At 44.3% G+C, this 24,721-nt stretch overlaps 1 protein-coding gene and 2 long non-coding RNA genes across 4 annotated transcripts in view; 1 reads left to right on the plus strand and 2 right to left on the minus strand.

The window, feature by feature from the left end:
- The window catches only part of zgc:162297, a 102,497-nt gene that overhangs the window by 27,387 nt on the left and 50,389 nt on the right, over positions 1-24,721 (minus strand).
- Positions 9,745-16,708, plus strand: LOC141375113 (uncharacterized). Its single transcript, XR_012382625.1, has 2 exons — positions 9,745-11,019; positions 13,303-16,708. It is a non-coding gene; the product is annotated as an uncharacterized lncRNA (long non-coding RNA).
- LOC141375114 (uncharacterized) overlaps positions 16,524-24,721 on the minus strand; it is a 34,757-nt gene continuing 26,559 nt past the window's right edge. Inside the window, exon 3 of the long non-coding RNA XR_012382626.1 lies at positions 16,524-16,758. This is a non-coding gene — a long non-coding RNA (uncharacterized lncRNA). The remainder of the gene's footprint in view (positions 16,759-24,721) is intronic.

The raw sequence follows: 24,721 nt of genomic DNA on the forward strand, positions 1-24,721 counted from the left end.
AGGAAGTAAAAAATATCAGACTTCCTGTTGGGTTTGAGATATGGCTCCAAGAGACTTTTTCGTATGTTTTGGCATGTTTGAGGTGTGTGCCGATTTTCGTGCATGTGCGTGATTCATATATCGGGGGCTCGTCCGTTTAATTTTTCTAGGTGGCGCTGTCGAGTCATTTTGCCACGCCCACTTCCGTGACCCATAACAAACGTAAATTTTCGCCACTTCTGAGGCGTGTGCAAAGTTGCGTGAGTTTTCGGGCATGTTTAGCCCCTCAAAACCGCGATTCATTCCGCGGAAGAAGAAGAAGAATAATAATTAAAGCTGCAAGCAGCGATGATAGGGACCTCGCACCCGGGCTCACCACCGCCAGGTGGCCTCAGGATGACAGAGAACAGCGAACAGTAATAATTTAAGCCGATATATTTTAAAAATCTGAGAAAATCACCGATTTATGCCAAACCTCCTCCTCTCAGCAGGTGGCGCTATGACTGTGACTCAAGATTGGCATGTAGATGTCACCAGGAGAGGAATCTTATCAACCATGTGAAGTTTCAGGCAGATCGAACATTGTTTAGCTGAGTTATAAGCCAAACTGCCTTTTGTCAGCAGGTGGCGCTACGACAGACTCAATGTTGTTATGTAGATGTGTTCAGGAGAGGACTTTTATCAACCATGTGAACTTTCAGGCTGATCGGACTTTGTGTGGTTGAGTTATAATGCAAACTACCATCTGCCAGCAGGTGGCGCTATAACTCTGACTTAAGATTGGCATGTAGATGCCTTCAGTAATTGAATTTAATCAACCATGTTAAGTTTCAGGCAGATCGGATGTTGTTTGGCTGAGTTATAAGCCTATCTACCTTCTGCCAGCAGGTGGCGTTATGACTGACTCATTACTGTTTTGGGGATGTGTTCAGAAGAGGACTTTTATGAGCCATGTGAAGTTTCAGGCTGATCTGACTTTGTGTGGTTGAGATATAAGGACTTCCTGTTCCACGGCGAAGCGTTGAGGTTGCCATGCCGCCACGGACACGCCCCTTTGCAAAAACTCTAGATCTTCACAATATATCATCACTTAAGCTTTCAGATAACAACCCACCAAATTTGGTGCTGATACAAAAAAAAATAGTGGGAGGAGTTTGTTACTCTGTAAATCATGACATTTCCTGTGGCCAGCAGGTGGCGCTATAACTGTATCTGGATATTGGCATGTAAACGTGTTCAGGTCAGGACTCTTATTAAACATGTGAATTTTGAGGCAGAACGGATAATGCATGCCTAAGTTATAATGACTTCCTGTTTTGTGGCGAATCGTCAAAGTTTGCTGGGCCGCCACGGACACGCCCATCGACAAAAACTATAAAGCTCCGCAATTTAACATCGCCAAGGCCTTTAGATGACAAAACCCAATTTTGGTGTCGATAGCATAAAATCCCTAGGAGGAGTTCGTTAAGATACAACGCCTGGAAATGGCAAAAATGCCACTTATTTGCAGCAGGAAGTTAAAAATATCCGACTTCCTGTTGGGTTTGAGATATGGCTCCAAGAGACTTTTTCGGATGTTTTGGCGTGTTTGAGGTGTGTGCCAATTTTCGCGCATGTGCGTGATTCGTAGATCGGGGGCTCGTTCGTTTAAGTTTTCTAGGTGGCGCTGTCGAGTCATTTTGCCACACCCACTTCAATAATTTCATGGGCATGTGTTCAGGAGAGGACTTTTATCAACCATGTGAAGTTTCAGGCAGATCGGACATTGTGTGGTTGAGTTATAAGGACTTCCTGTTCCATGGCGAAGCGTTGAGCCTTGTCATGTCGCCACGGACACGCCCATCTGCAAAAACTCTAGATCTTTACAATATATCATCGCTAGAGCTTTCAGATAACACCACTTAAATTTGGTGCTGATACGATAAAATTTGTGGGAGTTAGTTTGGTTCAGTGTAAAACATGTCATTTCCTGTGGCCAGCAGGTGGCGCTATAACTGTAACTGGATATTGGCATGTAAACGTGTTCAGGTCAGGACTCTTATTAAACGTGTGAATTTTGAGGCAGATCGGGTGATGTATGCCTGAGTTATAACGACTTCCTGTTTTGTGGCGATACATCAAAGTTTGCGAGGCCGCCACGGACACGCCCATCGGCGAAAACTCTAAAGCTTCGCAATTTAACATCGCCAAGTCCTTTAGATGATAAAACCCAATTTTGGTGTCGATCGGATAAAATCCCTAGGAGGAGTTCGTTAAAATACAACGCCTGGAAATGGCAAAAACGCCACTTTTTCGCCGCAGGAACTCAAAAATATCCGACTTCCTGTTGGGTTTGAGATATGGCTCCAAGAGACTTTTTCGTATGTTTTGGTGTGTTTGAGGTGTGTGCCAATTTTCATGCATGTGCGTGATTCGTATATCGGGGGCTCGTCCGTTTAATTTTTCTAGGTGGCGCTGTAGAGTCATTCTGCCACGCCCACTTCCAAAGCCCATAACAAACGTAAATTTTCGCCACTTCTGAGGCGTGTGCAAAGTTTCGTGAGTTTTCGGGCATGTTTAGCCCCTCAAAACCGCGATTCATTCCGCGGAAGAAGAAGAAGAAGAAGAAGAAGAATAATAATTAAAGCTGCAAGCAGCGATGATAGGGACCTCGCACCCGGGCTCACCGCCGCCCTGTGGCCTCAGGATGACAGAGAACAGCGAACAATAATATTTTAAGCCGATATATAAAAAGAAGCCGAGAAAATCATAGATTTATGCCAAACTTCCTCCTGTCAGCAGGTGGCGCTATGACTGTGACTCAAGATTGGTATGTAGCTGTCTTCAGGAGAGGAATCTTATCAACCATGTGAATTTTCAGGCAGGTCGGACGTTGTTTGGCTGAGTTATAAGCCAAACTTCCTGTTACCAGCAGGTGGCGCTATGACAGACTCAATATTGTTATGTAGATGTGTTCAGAAGAGGACTTTTATCCACCATGTTAGGTTTCACGTTGATCGGACATTGTGTGGTTGAGTTACAAGCCAAAATTCCTTCCGTCACTAGGTGGCGCTAAGACTGACTCAATTTTGTTATGAAGATGTGTTCAGGAGAGGACTTTTATCAACCATGTGAAGTTTCAGGCTGATCGGACATTGTGTGGTTGAGTTATAAGGACTTCATGTTCCATGGCGAAGCGTTGAGGTTTGCCATGCCACCACAGACACGCCCCTCTGCAAAAACTCTAGATCTTCACAATATATCATCGCTAGAGCTTTCAAATAACACAACCCAAATTTGGCGCTGATATGATAAAATTTGTGGGAGGAGTTTGTTACACTGTAAAACATGTCATTTCCTGTGGCCAGCAGGTGGCGCTATATCTGTATCTGGATATCGGCATGTAAACATGTTCAGGTCAGGACTCTTATTAAACGTGTGAATTTTAAGGCAGATCGGATAATGCATGCCTGAGTTATAACGACTTCCTGTTTTGTGGCGAGTCATCAAAGTTTGCGAGGCCGCCACGGATACGGCCATCGACAAAAACTCTAGAGCTTCGCAATTTCACATCGACAAGGCCTTTAGATGACAAAACATCATTTTGGTGTTGATCGGATAAAATCCCTAGGAGGAGTTCGTTAAAATATAATGCCTGAAAATACCAAAAACGCCACTCTTTTGCAGCAGGGAATTAAAAATATCCGACTTCCTGTTGGGTTTGAGATATGGCTTCAAGAGACTTTTTCGTATGTTTTGGCGTGTTTGAGGTGTGTGCCAATTTCCGTGCATGTGCGTCATTCGTGGATCGGGGGCTCGTCCGTTTAATTTTTCTAGGTGGCGCTATCGAGTCAGTTTGCCATGCCCACTTCAATATTGTTATTGGGATATGTTCAGGAGAGGAATTCGATTAACCATGTGAAGTTTCAGGCAGATCGGACATTGTGTGGTTGAGTTATAAGGACTTTCTGTTCCATGGCGAAGCGTTGAGGTTTGTCATGCCGCCACGGACACGCCCCTCTGCGAAAACTCTAGATCTTCACAATATATCATCGCTAGAGCTTTCTGATAACGCCACCCAATTTTGGTGTTGATACGATACAATTTGTGGGAGGAGTTTGTTACTCCGTAAATCATGTCATTTCCTGTGGCCAGCAGGTGGCGCTATAACTGTGTCTGGATATTGGCATGTAAACGTGTTCAGGTCAGGACTCTTATCAAGCGTGTGAATTTTGAGGCAGATCTGATAATGCATGCTCGAGTTATAACGACTTCCTGTTTTGTGGCGAATCGTCAAAGTTTGTGAGGCCGCCAGGGACACGCCCATCGACGAAAACTCTAAAGCTTCGCAATTTAACATCGCCAAGGCCTTTAGAAGACAAAACCCTATTTTGGTGCCGATCGGATAAAATCCCTAGGAGGAGTTCGTTAAAATACAACGCCTGGAAATGGCAAAAACGCCACTTTTTCGCCGCAGGAAGTAAAAAATATCAGACTTCCTGTTGGGTTTGAGATATGGCTCCAAGAGACTTTTTCGTATGTTTTGGCATGTTTGAGGTGTGTGCCGATTTTCGTGCATGTGCGTGATTCATATATCGGGGGCTCGTCCGTTTAATTTTTCTAGGTGGCGCTGTCGAGTCATTTTGCCACGCCCACTTCCGTGACCCATAACAAACGTAAATTTTCGCCACTTCTGAGGCGTGTGCAAAGTTGCGTGAGTTTTCGGGCATGTTTAGCCCCTCAAAACCGCGATTCATTCCGCGGAAGAAGAAGAAGAATAATAATTAAAGCTGCAAGCAGCGATGATAGGGACCTCGCACCCGGGCTCACCACCGCCAGGTGGCCTCAGGATGACAGAGAACAGCGAACAGTAATAATTTAAGCCGATATATTTTAAAAATCTGAGAAAATCACCGATTTATGCCAAACCTCCTCCTCTCAGCAGGTGGCGCTATGACTGTGACTCAAGATTGGCATGTAGATGTCACCAGGAGAGGAATCTTATCAACCATGTGAAGTTTCAGGCAGATCGAACATTGTTTAGCTGAGTTATAAGCCAAACTGCCTTTTGTCAGCAGGTGGCGCTACGACAGACTCAATGTTGTTATGTAGATGTGTTCAGGAGAGGACTTTTATCAACCATGTGAACTTTCAGGCTGATCGGACTTTGTGTGGTTGAGTTATAATGCAAACTACCATCTGCCAGCAGGTGGCGCTATAACTCTGACTTAAGATTGGCATGTAGATGCCTTCAGTAATTGAATTTAATCAACCATGTTAAGTTTCAGGCAGATCGGATGTTGTTTGGCTGAGTTATAAGCCTATCTACCTTCTGCCAGCAGGTGGCGTTATGACTGACTCATTACTGTTTTGGGGATGTGTTCAGAAGAGGACTTTTATGAGCCATGTGAAGTTTCAGGCTGATCTGACTTTGTGTGGTTGAGATATAAGGACTTCCTGTTCCACGGCGAAGCGTTGAGGTTGCCATGCCGCCACGGACACGCCCCTTTGCAAAAACTCTAGATCTTCACAATATATCATCACTTAAGCTTTCAGATAACAACCCACCAAATTTGGTGCTGATACAAAAAAAAATAGTGGGAGGAGTTTGTTACTCTGTAAATCATGACATTTCCTGTGGCCAGCAGGTGGCGCTATAACTGTATCTGGATATTGGCATGTAAACGTGTTCAGGTCAGGACTCTTATTAAACATGTGAATTTTGAGGCAGAACGGATAATGCATGCCTAAGTTATAATGACTTCCTGTTTTGTGGCGAATCGTCAAAGTTTGCTGGGCCGCCACGGACACGCCCATCGACAAAAACTATAAAGCTCCGCAATTTAACATCGCCAAGGCCTTTAGATGACAAAACCCAATTTTGGTGTCGATAGCATAAAATCCCTAGGAGGAGTTCGTTAAGATACAACGCCTGGAAATGGCAAAAATGCCACTTATTTGCAGCAGGAAGTTAAAAATATCCGACTTCCTGTTGGGTTTGAGATATGGCTCCAAGAGACTTTTTCGGATGTTTTGGCGTGTTTGAGGTGTGTGCCAATTTTCGCGCATGTGCGTGATTCGTAGATCGGGGGCTCGTTCGTTTAAGTTTTCTAGGTGGCGCTGTCGAGTCATTTTGCCACACCCACTTCAATAATTTCATGGGCATGTGTTCAGGAGAGGACTTTTATCAACCATGTGAAGTTTCAGGCAGATCGGACATTGTGTGGTTGAGTTATAAGGACTTCCTGTTCCATGGCGAAGCGTTGAGCCTTGTCATGTCGCCACGGACACGCCCATCTGCAAAAACTCTAGATCTTTACAATATATCATCGCTAGAGCTTTCAGATAACACCACTTAAATTTGGTGCTGATACGATAAAATTTGTGGGAGTTAGTTTGGTTCAGTGTAAAACATGTCATTTCCTGTGGCCAGCAGGTGGCGCTATAACTGTAACTGGATATTGGCATGTAAACGTGTTCAGGTCAGGACTCTTATTAAACGTGTGAATTTTGAGGCAGATCGGGTGATGTATGCCTGAGTTATAACGACTTCCTGTTTTGTGGCGATACATCAAAGTTTGCGAGGCCGCCACGGACACGCCCATCGGCGAAAACTCTAAAGCTTCGCAATTTAACATCGCCAAGTCCTTTAGATGATAAAACCCAATTTTGGTGTCGATCGGATAAAATCCCTAGGAGGAGTTCGTTAAAATACAACGCCTGGAAATGGCAAAAACGCCACTTTTTCGCCGCAGGAACTCAAAAATATCCGACTTCCTGTTGGGTTTGAGATATGGCTCCAAGAGACTTTTTCGTATGTTTTGGTGTGTTTGAGGTGTGTGCCAATTTTCATGCATGTGCGTGATTCGTATATCGGGGGCTCGTCCGTTTAATTTTTCTAGGTGGCGCTGTAGAGTCATTCTGCCACGCCCACTTCCAAAGCCCATAACAAACGTAAATTTTCGCCACTTCTGAGGCGTGTGCAAAGTTTCGTGAGTTTTCGGGCATGTTTAGCCCCTCAAAACCGCGATTCATTCCGCGGAAGAAGAAGAAGAAGAAGAAGAAGAATAATAATTAAAGCTGCAAGCAGCGATGATAGGGACCTCGCACCCGGGCTCACCGCCGCCCAGTGGCCTCAGGATGACAGAGAACAGCGAACAGTAATAATTTAAGCCAATATATAAAAAAAAATCTGAGAAAATCACAGATTTATGCCAAATTTCCTCCTGTCAGCAGGTGGCGCTATAACTGTGACTCACGATTGGCATGTAGATGTCTTCAGGAGAGGAAACTTATTAACCATGTGAAGTTTCAGGCAGATCGGACATTGTTTGGCTGAGTTATAAGCCAAACTGCCTTTTGTCAGCAGGTGGCGCTATGACAGACTCAATGTTGTTATGTAGATGTGTTCAGGAGAGGACTTTTATCAAACTTGTGAAGTTTCAGCCAGATCGGACTTTGTGTGGTTGAGTTATACTGCAAACTACCATCTGTCAGCAGGTGGCGCTATAACTGTGACTTAAGATTGGCATGTAGATGTCTTCCGGAGAGGAGTCTTATCAACCATGTGAAGTTTCAGGCACATGGGACATTGTGTGGCTGAGTTATAAGCCAAACTACCTTCTGCCAGCAGGTGGCGTTATGACTGACTCAATATTATTATGTAGATGTGTTTTGGAGAGGACTTTCATCAGCCATGTGACATTTTAGGCAGATCTGACATTGTGTGGCCGAGTTACAAGCCAAAATTCCTTCTGCCAGCAGGTGGCGCTATGACTCTGACTCAATATTATTATGTAGATGTGCTCAAGAGAGGACTTTCATCAACCATGTGAAGTTTCAGGCAGATCGGACATTGTGTGGCCGAGTTACAAGCCAAACTACCTTCTGCCAGCAGGTGGCGCTATGACTGACTCAATATTGTTATGTGGATGTGTTCAGGAGCGGACTTTTATCAATCATGTGAAGTTTCAGGCAGATCAGACATTGTGTGGTTGAGTTATAAGGCATTCCTGTTCCATGGCGAAGCGTTGAGGTTTGTCATGCCACCACAGACACGCCCCTCTGCAAAAACTCTAGATCTTCACAATATATCATCGCTAGAGCTTTCAGATGACACCACTCTATTTTGGTGCTGATACGGGAAAGTTTGTGGGAGGAGTTTGTTAGAGTGTCAAACATGTCATTTCCTGTGGCCAGCAGGTGGCGCTATAGCTGTAACTGGATATCGGCACGTAAACCTGTTCAGGTCAGGACTGTTATTAAATGTGTGAATTTTGAGGCAGATCGAATATTGCATGCCAGAGTTATAAAGACTTCCTGTTTTGTGGCGAATCATCAAAGTTTGCGAGGCCGCCACGGACACGCCCATCGATGAAAACTCTAAAGCTTCGCAATTTAACATCACCAAGGCTTTAAGATGACAAAACCCAATTTTGGTGTTTATCAGATAACATCCCTTGGAGGAGTTCGTTAAAATACAACGCCTGGAAATGGCAAAAACGCCACTTTTTCGCCACAGGAAGTTAAAAATATCCGACTTCCTGTTGGGTTTGAGATATTGCTCCAAGAGACTTTTTCGTATGTTTTGCCATGTTTGAGGTGTGTGCCAATTTTTGTGCATGTGCGTGATTCGTAGATCGGGGGCTCGTCCATTTAATTTTTCTAGGTGGCGCTGTCGAGTCATTTTGCCACGCCCACTTCAATATTGTTATGTGGCTGTGTTCAAGAGATGACGTTTATCAACCATGTGAAGTTTCAGGCAGATCAGACATTGTGTGGTTGTGTTATAAGGACTTCCTGTTCCATGGCGAAGCGTTGAGGTTTGTCATACCGCCACGGACACGCCCCTCTGCGAAAACTCTAGATCTTCACAATATATCATCGCTAGAGCTTTCAGATAACACCACTCAATTTTGGTGTTGATACGATAAAATTTGTGGGAGGAGTTTATAATTCCGTAAATCATGTCATTTCCTGTGGCCAGCAGGTGGCGCTGTAACTGTATCTGGATATCGGCATGTAAACGTGTTCAGGTCAGGACTCTTATCAAACGTGTGAATTTTGAGGCAGATCGGATAATGCATGCCTGTGTTATAACGACTTCCTCTTTTGTGGCGAATCGTCAAAGTTTGCGAGGCCACCACGGACACGCCCATCGATGAAAACTCTAAAGCTTCGCAATTTAACATCGCCAAGGCCTTTAGATGACAAAACCCAATTTTGGTGTCGATCGGATAAAATCCCTAGGAGGAGTTCGTTAAAATACAACGCCTGGAAATGGCAAAAACGCCACTTTTTCGCCGCAGGAAGTTAAAAATATCCGACTTCCTGTTAGGTTTGAGATATGGCTCCAAGAGACTTTTTCGTATGTTTTGGTGTGTTTGAGGTTTGTGCCAATTTTCGTGCATGTGCGTGATTCGTGGATCGGGGGCTCGTCCGTTTAATTTTTCTAGGTGGCGCTGTCGAGTCATTTTGCCACGCCCACTTCCGAAGCCCATAACAAACGTAAATTTTCGCCACTTCTGAGGCGTGTGCAAAGTTGCGTGAGTTTTCGGGCATGTTTAGCCCCTCAAAACCGCGATTCATTCCGCGGAAGAAGAAGAAGAAGAAGAAGAAGAATAATAAGAAACGGAGCAATTCCAATAGGGCCTTGCACCGTTCGGTGCTCGGTCCCTAATAAACGGAGCAATTCCAATAGGGCCTTGCACCGTTCGGTGCTCGGTCCCTAATTAAAGCTGCAAGCAGCGATGATAGGGACCTCGCACCCGGGCTCACCACCGCCAGGTGGCCTCAGGATGACAGAGAACAGCGAACAGTAATAATTTAAGCCGATATATTTTAAAAATCTGAGAAAATCACCGATTTATGCCAAACCTCCTCCTCTCAGCAGGTGGCGCTATGACTGTGACTCAAGATTGGCATGTAGATGTCACCAGGAGAGGAATCTTATCAACCATGTGAAGTTTCAGGCAGATCGAACATTGTTTAGCTGAGTTATAAGCCAAACTGCCTTTTGTCAGCAGGTGGCGCTACGACAGACTCAATGTTGTTATGTAGATGTGTTCAGGAGAGGACTTTTATCAACCATGTGAACTTTCAGGCTGATCGGACTTTGTGTGGTTGAGTTATAATGCAAACTACCATCTGCCAGCAGGTGGCGCTATAACTCTGACTTAAGATTGGCATGTAGATGCCTTCAGTAATTGAATTTAATCAACCATGTTAAGTTTCAGGCAGATCGGATGTTGTTTGGCTGAGTTATAAGCCTATCTACCTTCTGCCAGCAGGTGGCGTTATGACTGACTCATTACTGTTTTGGGGATGTGTTCAGAAGAGGACTTTTATGAGCCATGTGAAGTTTCAGGCTGATCTGACTTTGTGTGGTTGAGATATAAGGACTTCCTGTTCCACGGCGAAGCGTTGAGGTTGCCATGCCGCCACGGACACGCCCCTTTGCAAAAACTCTAGATCTTCACAATATATCATCACTTAAGCTTTCAGATAACAACCCACCAAATTTGGTGCTGATACAAAAAAAAATAGTGGGAGGAGTTTGTTACTCTGTAAATCATGACATTTCCTGTGGCCAGCAGGTGGCGCTATAACTGTATCTGGATATTGGCATGTAAACGTGTTCAGGTCAGGACTCTTATTAAACATGTGAATTTTGAGGCAGAACGGATAATGCATGCCTAAGTTATAATGACTTCCTGTTTTGTGGCGAATCGTCAAAGTTTGCTGGGCCGCCACGGACACGCCCATCGACAAAAACTATAAAGCTCCGCAATTTAACATCGCCAAGGCCTTTAGATGACAAAACCCAATTTTGGTGTCGATAGCATAAAATCCCTAGGAGGAGTTCGTTAAGATACAACGCCTGGAAATGGCAAAAATGCCACTTATTTGCAGCAGGAAGTTAAAAATATCCGACTTCCTGTTGGGTTTGAGATATGGCTCCAAGAGACTTTTTCGGATGTTTTGGCGTGTTTGAGGTGTGTGCCAATTTTCGCGCATGTGCGTGATTCGTAGATCGGGGGCTCGTTCGTTTAAGTTTTCTAGGTGGCGCTGTCGAGTCATTTTGCCACACCCACTTCAATAATTTCATGGGCATGTGTTCAGGAGAGGACTTTTATCAACCATGTGAAGTTTCAGGCAGATCGGACATTGTGTGGTTGAGTTATAAGGACTTCCTGTTCCATGGCGAAGCGTTGAGCCTTGTCATGTCGCCACGGACACGCCCATCTGCAAAAACTCTAGATCTTTACAATATATCATCGCTAGAGCTTTCAGATAACACCACTTAAATTTGGTGCTGATACGATAAAATTTGTGGGAGTTAGTTTGGTTCAGTGTAAAACATGTCATTTCCTGTGGCCAGCAGGTGGCGCTATAACTGTAACTGGATATTGGCATGTAAACGTGTTCAGGTCAGGACTCTTATTAAACGTGTGAATTTTGAGGCAGATCGGGTGATGTATGCCTGAGTTATAACGACTTCCTGTTTTGTGGCGATACATCAAAGTTTGCGAGGCCGCCACGGACACGCCCATCGGCGAAAACTCTAAAGCTTCGCAATTTAACATCGCCAAGTCCTTTAGATGATAAAACCCAATTTTGGTGTCGATCGGATAAAATCCCTAGGAGGAGTTCGTTAAAATACAACGCCTGGAAATGGCAAAAACGCCACTTTTTCGCCGCAGGAACTCAAAAATATCCGACTTCCTGTTGGGTTTGAGATATGGCTCCAAGAGACTTTTTCGTATGTTTTGGTGTGTTTGAGGTGTGTGCCAATTTTCATGCATGTGCGTGATTCGTATATCGGGGGCTCGTCCGTTTAATTTTTCTAGGTGGCGCTGTAGAGTCATTCTGCCACGCCCACTTCCAAAGCCCATAACAAACGTAAATTTTCGCCACTTCTGAGGCGTGTGCAAAGTTTCGTGAGTTTTCGGGCATGTTTAGCCCCTCAAAACCGCGATTCATTCCGCGGAAGAAGAAGAAGAAGAAGAAGAAGAATAATTAAAGCTGCAAGCAGCGATGATAGGGACCTCGCACCCGGGCTCACCGCCGCCCGGTGGCCTCAGGACGACAGAGAACAGCGAACAATAATATTTAAGCCGATATATATAAAGAAGCCGAGAAAATCACACATTTATGCCAAACTTCCTCCTGTCAGCAGGTGGCGCTATGACTGTGACTCAAGATTGGCATGTAGATGTCTTCCGGAGAGGAATCTTATCAACCATATGAATTTTCAGGCAGGTCGGACGTTGTTTGGCTGAGTTATAAGCCAAACTTCCTGTTGCCAGCAGGTGGCGCTTTGACTGTGTTAATGTTGATATGTTGATGTCTTCAGAAGAGGATTTTAATCAACCATGTGAAGTTTCAGGCAGATTAGACATTGTGGGGCTGAGTTGTAAGCAAAACTACCTTCTGCCAGCAGGTGGCGCTACGACAGACTCAATGTTGTTATGTGGATGTATTCAGGAGAGGACTTTTATTCACCATGTTAAGTTTCACGCTGATCGGACATTGTGTGGTTGAGTTATAAGCCAAAATTCCTTCCGTCACTAGGTGGCGCTATGACTGACTCAATATTGGCATGTATATGTGTTCAGGAGAGGACTTTTATCAAGCATGTGAAGTTTCAGGCTGATCGGAAATTGTGTGGTTGAGTTATAAGCATTTCCTGTTCCATGGCGAAGCGTTGAGGTTTGTCATGCCACCACAGACACGCCCCTCTGCAAAACCTCTAGATCTTCACAATATATCATCGCTAAAGCTTTCAGATGACACCACCCAAATTTGGTGCTGATACTATAACATTTGTGAGAGGAGTTCATTACAGTGTAAAACATGTCATTTCCTGTGGCCAGCAGGTGGCGCTATAACTGTAACTGGATATCGGCATGTAAAGGTGTTCAGGTCAGGACTCTTATTAAACGTGTGAATTTTGAGGCAGATCGGGTGATGCATGCCTGAGTTATAATGACTTCCTGTTTTGTGGCGAATCGTCAAAGTTTGCGAGGCCGCCATGGACACACCCATCGACGAAAACTCTAAAGCTTCGCAATTTAACATCGCCAAGTTCTTTAGATGATAAAACCCAATTTTGGTGTCGATTGGATAAAATCCCTAGGAGGAGTTCGTTAAAATACAACGCCTGGAAATAGCAAAAACGCCACTTTTTCGCCGCAGGAAGTTAAAAATATCCGACTTCCTGTTGGGTTTGAGATATGGCTCCAAGAGACTTTTTTGTATGTTTTGGCGTGTTTAAGGTGTGTGCCAATTTTCGTGCATGTGCGTGATTCGTAGATCGGGGGCTCGTCTGTTTAATTTTTATAGGTGGCGCTGTCGAGTGATTTTGCCACGCCCACTTCATTATTGTTATGAGAATGTGTTCAGGAGAGGACTTTTATCAACCATCTTGAGTTTCAGGCAGATCGGACATTGTGTGGTTGAGTTATGAGGACTTCCTGTTCCATGGCGAAGCGTTGAGGTTTGTCATGCCGCCACGGACACGCCCCTCTGCGAAAACTTTAGATCTTCACAATATATCATCGCTAGGGCTTCCAAATAACACAACCCAAATTTGGTGCTGATACGATAAAATTTGTGGGAGGAGTTTGTTACGATGTAAAACATGTAATTTCCTGTGGCCAGCAGGTGGCGCTATAACTTTAACTGGATATCGGCATGTAAACGTGTTCAGGTCAGGACTCTTATCAAACGTGTGAATTTTGAGGCAGATCGGATAATGCATGCCTGAGTTATAACGAATTCCTGTTTTGTGGCGAATCGTCAAAGTTTGCGAGGCCGCCACGGACACGCCCATCGACGAAAACTCTAAAGCTTCGCAATTTAACATCGCCAAGGCCTTTAGATGACAAAACCCAATTTTGGTGTCGATCGGATAAAATCCCTAGGAGGAGTTCGTTAAAATACAACGCCTGGAAATGGCAAAAACGCCACTTTTTCGCCGCAGGAAGTCAAAAATATCCAACTTCCTGTTGGGTTTGAGATATGGCTCCAAGAGACTTTTTCGTATGTTTTGGCATGCTTGAGGTGTGTGCCAATTTTCGTGCATGTGCTTGATTCGTGGATCGGGGGCTCGTCCGTTTAATTTTTCTAGGTGGCGCTGTCGAGTCATTTTGCCACGCCCACTTCCGAGACCCATATCAACCTGCTATTTACACCGCGTTTGGTGTGTGTGCAAATTTTCATGAGTTTTCGGGCATGTTTAGACCCTCAAAAGTGCCCCGATAGGGGGCGGAATAATAATAATAATAATAATAATAATAAAAAACGGAGCAATTCCAATAGGGCCTACGCACCGTTTCGGTGCTCGGTCCCTAATAATTAAAGCTGCAAGCAGCGATGATAGGGACCTCGCACCCGGGCTCACCGCCGCCCGGTGACCTTACGATGACAGAGAACAGCGAACAATAATAATATAAGCCAATATATTTAAAAAAAACTAAGAAAATCACAGATTTATGCCAAACTTCCCCCTGTCAGCAGGTGGCGCTATAACTGTGACTCAAGATTGGCATGTAGATGTATTCAGGAGAGGAATTTAATCAACCATGTGAAGTTTCAGGCACATGGGACATTGTGTGGCTGAGTTATAAGCCAAACTACCTTCTGCCAGCAGGTGGCGTTATGACTGACTCAATATTGTTATGTGGATGTCTTCAGGAGTGGACTTTTATCAACCATGTGAAGTTTCAGGCAGATAAGAGATTGTGTGGAGATTGTGTTATAAGACAAACTACATTCTGCCAGCAGGTGGCGCTATTAAAGACTCAATATTATTATGTAGATGTGCTCAGGAAAGGACTTTCATCAACCATGTGACATTTTAGGCAGATCTGACATTGTGTGGCCGACTTACAAGCCAAACTTCCTTCTGCCAGCAGGTGGCGCTATGACTTTGACTCAATATTATCATGTAGATGTGCTCAGGAGAGGACTTTCATCAACCATGTGAAGTTTCAGGCAGATCGGACATTGTGTGGCCGAGTTACAAGCCAAACTACCCTCTGCCAGCAGGTGGCGCTATGACTGACTCAATATTGTTATGTAGATGTGTTCAGGAGAGGACTTTTATCAATCATGTGAAGTTTCAGGTAGATCGGACATTGTGTGGTTGAGTTATAAGGACTTCCTGTTCCATGGCGAAGTGTTGAGGTTTGTCATGCCACCACAGACACGCCCCTCTGCAAAAACTCTAGATCTTCACAATATATCATCGCTAGAGCTTTCAGATGACACCACTCTATTTTGGTGCTGATACGGGAAAGTTTGTGGTAGGAGTTTGTTATAGTGTCAAACATGTCATTTCCTGTGGCCAGCAGGTGGCGCTATAACTGTAATTGGATATCGGCACGTAAACCTGGTTAGGTCAGGACTGTTATTAAATGTGTGAATTTTGAGGCAGATCGAATATTGCATTCCTGAGTTATAACGATTTCCTGTTTGGTGGCGAATCATCAAAGTTTACGAGGCCGCCATGGACACACCCATCGATGAAAACTCTAAAGCTTCGCAATTTATTATCACCAAGGCTTTAAGATGACAAAACCCAATTTTGGTGTTGATTGGATAAAATCCCTAGGAGGAGTTCGTTAAAATACAACGCCTGGAAATGGCAAAAATGCCACTTTTTCGCCGCAGGAAGTTAATAATATCTGACTTCCTGTTGGGTTTGAGATATGGCTCCAAGAGACTTTTTCGTATGTTTTGGCATGTTTAAGGTGTGTGCCAATTTTCATGCATGTGCGTGATTCGTAGCTCGGGGGCTCGTCCGTTTAATTTTTCTAGGTGGCGCTGTCGAGTCATTTTGCCACGCCCACTTTAATATTGTTATGTGGATGTGTTCAAGAGATGACGTTTATCAACCATGTGAAGTTTCAGGCAGATCGGACATTGTGTGGTTGAGTTATCAGGACTTCCTGTTCCATGGCGAAGCGTTGAGGTTTGTCATACCGCCACGGACACGCCCCTCTGCGAAAACTCTAGATCTTCACAATATATCATCGCTAGAGCTTTCAGATAACACCACCCAATTTTGGTGCTGATACGATGAAATTTGTGGGAGGAGTTTATTACTCCGTAAATTATGTCATTTCCTGTGGCCAGCAGGTGGCGCTGTAACTGTATCTGGATATTGGCATGTAAACGTGTTCAGGTCAGGACGCTTATCGAGCGTGTGAATTTTGAGGCAGATCGGATAATGCATGCCTGAGTTATAATGACTTCCTGTTTTGTGGCGAATTGCAAAGTTTGCGAGGCCGCCACGGACACGCCCATCGACGAAAACTCTAAAGCTTCGCAATTTAACATCGCCAAGGCCTATAGATGACAAAACCCAATTTTGGTGTCGATCGGATAAAATCCCTAGGAGGAGTTCGTTAAAATACAACGCCTGGAAATGGCAAAAACGCCACTTTTTCGCCGCAGGAAGTTAAAAATATCTGACTTCCTGTTGGGTTTGAGATATGGCTCCAAGAGACTTTTTCGTATGTTTTGGTGTGTTTGAGATGTGTGCCAATTTTCGTGCATGTGCGTGATTCGTATATCGGGGGCTCGTCCGATTAATTTTTCTAGGTGGCGCTGTCGAGTCATTTTGCCACGCCCACTTCCGAAGCCCTTAACAAACGTAAATTTTCGCCACTTCTGAGGCGTGTGCAAAGTTTCGTGAGTTTTCGGGCATGTTTAGCCCCTCAAAACCGCGATTCATTCCGCGGAAGAAGAAGAAGAAGAAGAAGAATTAAAGCTGCAAGCAGCGATGAAAGGGACCTCGCACCCGGGCTCACCGCCGCCCGGTGACCTTACGATGACAGAGAACAGCGAACAATAATAATTTAAGCCGATATATAAAAAAAAATCTAAGAAAATCACAGATTTATGCCAAACTTCCTCCTGTCAGCAGGTGGCGCTATAACTGTGACTTAAGATTGGCATGTAGATGTCTTCCGGAGAGGAATCTTATCAACCATGTGAAGTTTCAGGCACATGGGACATTGTGTGGCTGACTTATAAGCCAAACTACCTTCTGCCAGCAGGTGGCGTTATGACTGACTCAATATTGTTATGTGGATGTGTTCAGGAGCGGACTTTTATCAACCATGTGAAGTTTCAGGCAGATCAGAGATAGTGATGAGATTGTGTTTTAAGACAAACTACATTCTGCCAGCAGGTGGCGCTATGACTGACTCAGTATTGTTATGTAGATGTGTTCAGGAGAGGACTTTTATCAATCATGTGAAGTTTCAGGCAGATCAGACATTGTGTGGTTGAGTTATAAGAAATTCCTGTTCCATGGCGAAGCGTTGAGGTTTGTCATGCCACCACAGACACGCCCCTCTGCAAAAACTCTAGATCTTTACAATATATCATCGCTAGAGCTTTCAGATAACACCACTCAATTTTGGTGCTGATACGGGAAAGTTTGTGGGAGGAGTTTGTTACAGTGTCAAACATGTCATTTCCTGTGGCCAGCAGGTGGCGCTATAACTGTAACTGGATATTGGCACGTAAACCTGATCAGGTCAGGACTGTTATTAAATGTGTGAATTTTGAGGCAGATCGAATATTGCATGCCAGAGTTATAAAGACTTCCTGTTTTGTGGCGAATCATCAAAGTTTGCGAGGCCGCCACAAACACGCCCATCGATGAAAACTCTAAAGCTTCGCAATTTAACATCACCAAGGCTTTAAGATGACAAAACCCAATTTTGGTGTTTATCAGATAAAATCCCTAGGAGGAGTTCGTTAAAATACAACGTCTGAAAATGGCAAAAGCGCCACTTTTTCGCCACAGGTAGTTAAAAATATCCGACTTCCAGTTGGGTTTGAGATATGGCTCCAAGAGACTTTTTCGTATGTTTTGCCATGTTTGAGGTGTGTGCCAATTTTTGTGCATGTGCGTGATTCGTAGATCGGGGGCTCGTCCAATTAATTTTTCTAGGTGGTGCTGTCGAGTCATTTTGCCACGCCCACTTCAATATTGTTATGTGGATGTGTTCAAGAGATGACATTAATCAACCATGTGAAGTTTCAGGCAGATCGGACATTGTGTGGTTGAGTTATAAGGACTTCCTGTTCCATGGCGAAGCGTTGAGGTTTGTCATACCGCCACGGACACACCCCTCTGCGAAAACTCTAGATCTTCACAATATAACATCGCTAGAGCTTTCTGATGACACCACTTAATTTTGGTGTTGATACGATAAAATTTGTGGGAGGAGTTTATAACTCCGTAAATCATGTCATTTCCTGTGGCCAGCAGGTGGCGCTATAACTGTATCTGGATATTGGCATGTAAACGTGTTCAGGTCAGGACTCTTATCAAGCGTGTGAATTTTGAGGCAGATCTGATAATGCATGCCTGAGTTATAACGACTTCCTGTTTTGTGGCGAATCGTCAAAGTTTGCGAGGCCGCCACGGACACGCCCATCGACGAAAACTCTAAAGCTTCGCAATTTAACATCGCCAAGGCCTTTAGATGACAAAACCCAATTTTAGTGTCGATCGGATAAAATCCCTAGGAGGAGTTCGTTAAAATACAACGCCTGGAAATGGCAAAAACGCCACTTTTTCGCCGCAGGAAGTTAAAAATATCTGACTTCCTGTTGGGTTTGAGATATGGCTCCAAGAGACTTTTTTGTATGTTTTGGCGTGTTTGAGGTGTGTGCCAATTTTCGCGCATGTGCGTGATTCGTGGATCGGGGGCTCGTCCGTTTAATTTTTCTAGGTGGCGCTGTCGAGTCATTTTGCCACGCCCACTTCAATATTGTTATGTGGATGTGTTCAAGAGATGACGTTTATCAACCATGTGAAGTTTCAGGCAGATCGGACTTTGTGTGGTTGAGTTATGTGGACTTCCTGTTCCTTGGCGAAGCGTTGAGGTTTGTCATGCCGCCACGGACACGCCCCTCTGCAAAAACTCTAGATCTTTACAATATATCACCGATAGAGCTTTCAGATGACACCACTCAATTTTGGTGCTGATACCATAAAATTTGTGGGAGGAGTTTGTTACAGTGTAAAACATGTCATTTCCTGTGGCCAGTAGGTGACGCTATAACTGTATCTGGATATTGGCATGTAAACGTGTTCAGGTCAGGACTCTTATCAAACGTGTGATTTTTGAGGCAGATCGGGTAATGCATGCCTGAGTTATAACGACTTCCTGTTTTGTGGCGAATCGTCAAAGTTTGCGAGGCCGCCATGGACACGCCCATCGACGAAAACTCTAAAGCTTCGCAATTTAACATCGCCAAGGCCTTTAGATGACAAAACCCAATTTTGGTGTCGATCGGATAAAATCCCTAGGAGGAGTTCGTTAAAATACAACGCCTGGAAATGGCAAAAACGCCACTTTTTCGCCGCAGGAAGTCAAAAATATCTGACTTCCTGTTGGGTTTGAGATATGGCTCCAAGAGACTTTTTCGTATGTTTTGGCGTGTTTGAGGTGTGTGCCAATTTTCGTGCATGTGTGTGATTCGTGGATCGGGGGCTCGTCCGTTTAATTTTTCTAGGTGGCGCTGTCGAGTCATTTTGCCACGCCCACTTCCAAGACCCATATCAACCTGCTATTTACACCGGGTTTGGTGTGTGTGCAAATTTTCATGAGTTTTCGGGCATGTTTAGACCCTCAAAAGTGCCCCGATAGGGGGCGGAATAATAATAATAATTAAAGCTGCAAGCAGCGATGATAGGGACCTCGCACCCAGGCTCACCGCCGCCCGGTTGCCTCAGGATGACAGAAAACAGTAAACAATAATATCTTAAGCCGATATATATAAAAAACCTGAGAAAATCACAGATTTATGCCAAACTTCCTTCTGTCAGTAGGTGGCGCTGTGACTGTGACTTAATATTGCAATGTAGCTTTCTTCAGGAGAGGAATTTAATCAACCATGTGAAGTTTCAGGCTGATCGGACATTGTGTGGTTAAGTTATAAGGACTTCCTGTTCCATGGCGAAGCGTTGAGGTTTGTCATGCATCCACAAACACGACCCTCTGCAAAAACTCTAGATCTTCACAATATATCAACGATAGAGCTTTCAGATAACAACCAACCAAATTTGGTGCTGATACGAAAAAATTTGTGGGTGGAGTTTATTACTCTGTAAATCATGACATTTCCTGTGGCCAGCAGGTGGCGCTATAACTGTATCTGAATATTGGCATGTAAACGTACTCAGGTCAGGACTGTTATTAAATGTGTGAATTTTGAGGCAGATCGGATAATGCATGCCTGAGTTATGACGACTTCCTGTTTTGTGGCGAATCGTCAAAGTTTGCGAGGCCGCCACGGACACGCCCGTCGACAAAACCTCTAAAGCTTCGCAATTTAACATCGCCAAGGCCTTTAGATGACAAAACCCAATTTTGGTGTCGATAGGATAAAATCCCTAGGAGGAGTTCGTTAAGATACAAAGCCTGGAAATGGCAAAAATGCCACTTATTTGACGCAGGAAGTCAAAAATATCCATCTTCCTGTTGGGTTTGAGTTATGGCTCCAAGAGACTTTTTCGTATGTTTTGGCGTGTTTGAGGTGTGTGCCAATTTTCGTGCATGTGCGTGATTCGTAGATCAGGGGCTCGTCCGTTTAATTTTTATATGTGGCGCTGTCGAGCCATTTTGCCACGCCCACTTCAATATTGTTATGAGGATATGTTTAAGAGAGGACTTTTATCAACCATATGAAGTTTCAGGCTGATCGGACTTTGTGTGGTTGAGTTATGAGGACTTCCTGTTCCATGGCGAAGCGTTGAGGTTTGTCATGCCGCCACGGACACGCCCCTCTGCAAAAACTCTAGATCTTCACAATATATCACCGATAGAGCTTTCAGATGACACCACTCAAATTTGGTGCTGATACGAAAAAATTTGTGGGAGGAGTTTGTCACGATGTAAAACGTGTCATTTCCTGTGGCCAGCAGGTGGCGCTATAGCTATATCTGGATATGGGCATGTAAACGTGTTCAGGTCAGGACTCTTATCAAACGTGTGAAATTTGAAGCAGATCGGATGATGCATGCCTGAGTTATAATGACTTCCTGTTTTGTGGCGAATCGTCAAAGTTTGCGAGGCTGCCACGGACACGCCCATCGACGAAAACTCTAAAGCTTCGCAATTTAACATCGCCAAGGCCTTTAGATGACAAAACCCAATTTTGGTGTCGATCGGATAAAATCCCTAGGAGGAGTTCGTTAAAATACGACGCCTGGAAATGGCAAAAATGGCCCTTTTTCGCTGCAGGAAGTGAAAAATATCCGACTTCCTGTTGGGTTTGAGATATGGCTCCAAGAGACTTTTTCGTATGTTTTGGTGTGTTTGAGGTGTGTGCCAATTTTCGTGCGTGTGTGTGATTCGTGGATCGGGGGCTCGTCCGTTTAATTTTTCTAGGTGGCGCTGTCGAGTCATTTTGCCACACCCACTTCCGAGACCCATAATAAACGTAAATTTTCGCCACTTCTGAGGCGTGTGCAAAGTTGCGTGAGTTTTCGGGCATGTTTAGCCCCTCTAAATCGCGATTCATTGGAGAGAAGAATAATAATAATAATAATAATAATAATAATAATAATAATAAACGGAGCAATTCCAATAGGGCCTACGCACCGTTTCGGTGCTCGGTCCCTAATTAAAGCTGCAAGCAGCGATGATAGGGACCTCGCACCCGGGCTCACCGCCGCCCGGTGGCCTCAGGATGATAGAGAACAGCGAACAATAATATTTTAAGCCGATATATATAAAGAAGCCGAGAAAATCACAGATTTATGCCAAACTTCCCCCTGTCAGCAGGTGGCGCTATGACTGTGACTCAAGATTGGTATGTAGTTGTCTTCAGGAGAGGACTTTTATCCACCATGTTAAGTTTCACGCTGATCGGACATTGTGTGGTTGAGTTATTAGCCAAAATTCCTTCCGTCACTAGGTGGCGCTATGACTGACTATTATTGGCATGTTTATGTGTTCAGGAGAGGACTTTTATCAACCATGTGGAGTTTCAGGCAGATCAGACATTGTGTGGTTGAGTTATAAGGACTTCCTGTTCCATGGCGAAGCGTTGAGGTTTGTCATGCCACAACGGACACGCCCCTCTGCGAAAACTCTAGATTGTCACAATATATCATCGCTAGAGCTTTCAGATGACACCACCCAAATTTGGTGCTGATACTATAAAATTTGTGAGAGAAGTTCGTGACAGTGTAAAACATGAAATTTCCTGCGGCCAGCAGGTGGCGCTATAACTTTTCCTGGATTTCGGCATTTTAAAGTGTTTAGGTCAGGACTCTTATCAAACGTGTGTATTTTGAGCCAGGTAGGATAAAGCATGCCTGAGTTATAATGACTTCCTGTTTTGTGGCGAATCGTCAAAGTTTGCGAGGCCGCCACAGACACGCCCATCGACGAAAACTCTAAAGCTTCGCAATTTAACATCGCCAAGGCCTTTAGATGACAAAACCCAATTTTGGTATCGATCGGATAAAATCCCTAGGAGGAGTTTGTTAAGATACAACGCCTGGAAATGGCAAAATTGCCACTTATTCGCCGTAGGAAGTTAAAAATATCCGACTTCCTGTTGGGTTTGAGATATGGCTCCAAGAGACTTTTTCGTATGTTTTGGCGTGTTTGAGGTGTGTGCCAATTTTCGTGCATGTGCGTGATACGTAGATCGGGGGCTCGTCCGTTTAATTTTTATAGGTGGCGCTGTCGAGTCATATAGCCACACCCACTTCATTATTATTATGGGGATGTGTTCAGGAGAGGACTTTTATCAACCTTGTGAAGTTTCAGGCAGATCGGACATTGTGTGGTTGAGTTATAAGGACTTCCTGTTCCATGGCGAAGCGTTGAGGTTTGTCATGCCGCCAAGGACACGCCCCTCTGCCAAAACTCTAGATCTTCACAATATTTCATCGCTAGAGCTTTCAGATAACACAACCCAAATTTGGTGCTGATACGAAAAAATTTGTGGGAGGAGTTTGTTACACTGTAAAACATGTCATTTCCTGTGGCCAGCAGGTGGCGCTATATCTGTATCTAGATATCGGCATGTAAACGTGTTCAGGTCAGGACTCTTATCAAAGGTGTGAATTTTGAGGCAGATCGGATAATGCATGCCTGAGTTATACCGACTTCCTGTTTTGTGGCGAATCGTCAAAGTTTGCGAGGCCGCCACGGACACGCCCATCGACGAAAACTCTAAAGCTTCGCAATTTAACATCGCCAAGGCCTTTAGATGACAAAACCTAATTTTGGTGTCGATCGGATGAAATCCCTAGGAGGAGTTCGTTAAAATACAACGCCTGGAAATGGCAAAAATGCCACTTTTTCGCCGCAGGAAGTTAAAAATATCCGACTTCCTGTTGGGTTTGAGATATGGCTCCAAGAGACTTTTTCGTATGGTTTGGCATGTTTGAGGTGTGTGCCAATTTTCGTGCATGTGCGTGATTCGTGTATCGGGGGCTCGTTCGTTTAATTTTTCTAGGTGGCGCTGTCGAGTCATTTTGCCACGCCCACTTCCGAGACCCATATCAACCTGCTATTTACACCGCGTTTGGTGTGTGTGCAAATTTTCATGAGTTTTCGGGCATGTTTAGACCCTCAAAAGTGCCCCGATAGGGGGCGGAATAATAATAATAATAATAAAAAACGGAGCAATTCCAATAGGGCCTACGCACCGTTTCGGTGCTCGGTCCCTAATAAAAAACGGAGCAATTCCAATAGGGCCTACGCACCGTTTCGGTGCTCGGTCCCTAATTAAAGCTGCAAGCAGCGATGATAGGGACCTCGCACCCGGGCTCACCGCCGCCCGGTGGCCTCAGGATGACAGAGAACAGCGAACAACATTAATTTAAGCCGATATATATAAATAACCAGAGAAAATCACAGATTTATGCCGAACTTCCTCCTGTCAGCAGGTGGCGCTATAATTGTGACTAAAGATTGTTATGTAGATGCCTTCAGTAGAAGAGTCTTATCAACCGTGTGATTTTTCAGGCAGATCGGACATTGTTTGGCTGAGTTATAAGCCAAACTACCTTCTGCCAGCAGGTGGCGCTATGACTGACTCAATTATGTTATGTGGATGTGTTCAGGAGAGGACTTTAATCAACCATTTGAAGTTTCAGGCAGATCAGAGATTGTGTGGCTGAGTTATAAGCCAAACTACATTCTGCCAGCAGGTGGCGCTATGACAGACTCAATATTATTATGTAGATGTGTTTAGGAGATGACTTTTATCCACAATGTAAAGTTTCAGGCAGGTCAGGCATTGTGTGGCTGAGTTATAAGCCAAACTACCATCTGCCAGCAGGTGGCACTATGACAGATTCAATATTGGCTTTTAAATGTCTTCAGAAGAGGAATTTAATCAACCATGTGTAGTTTCAGGCAGATCAGACATTGTGTGGTTAAGTTATAAGGTAAAATTCCTTCTGTCAGCAGGTGGCGCTATGACTGTGACTCAATATAGGTATGGGGATATGTTCAAGAGGGGAATTTAATCAACCATGTGAAGTTTCAGGCAGATCGGACATTGTGTGGTTGTGGTATAAGGACTTCCTGTTTCATGGCGAAGCGTTGAGGTTTGTCATGCCACCACATACACGCCCCTCCGCAAAAACTCTAAATCTTCACAATATATATCATCGTTTGAGCTTTCAGATAACAACCAACCAAATTTAGTGCTGATACGAAAAAAATTTGTGGGAGGAGTTTATTACTCTGTAAATCATGTAATT

Source organism: Danio rerio, chromosome 7, assembly GCF_049306965.1.
Source record: "Danio rerio strain Tuebingen ecotype United States chromosome 7, GRCz12tu, whole genome shotgun sequence".
Taxonomy (NCBI): Eukaryota; Metazoa; Chordata; class Actinopteri; order Cypriniformes; family Danionidae; genus Danio; species Danio rerio.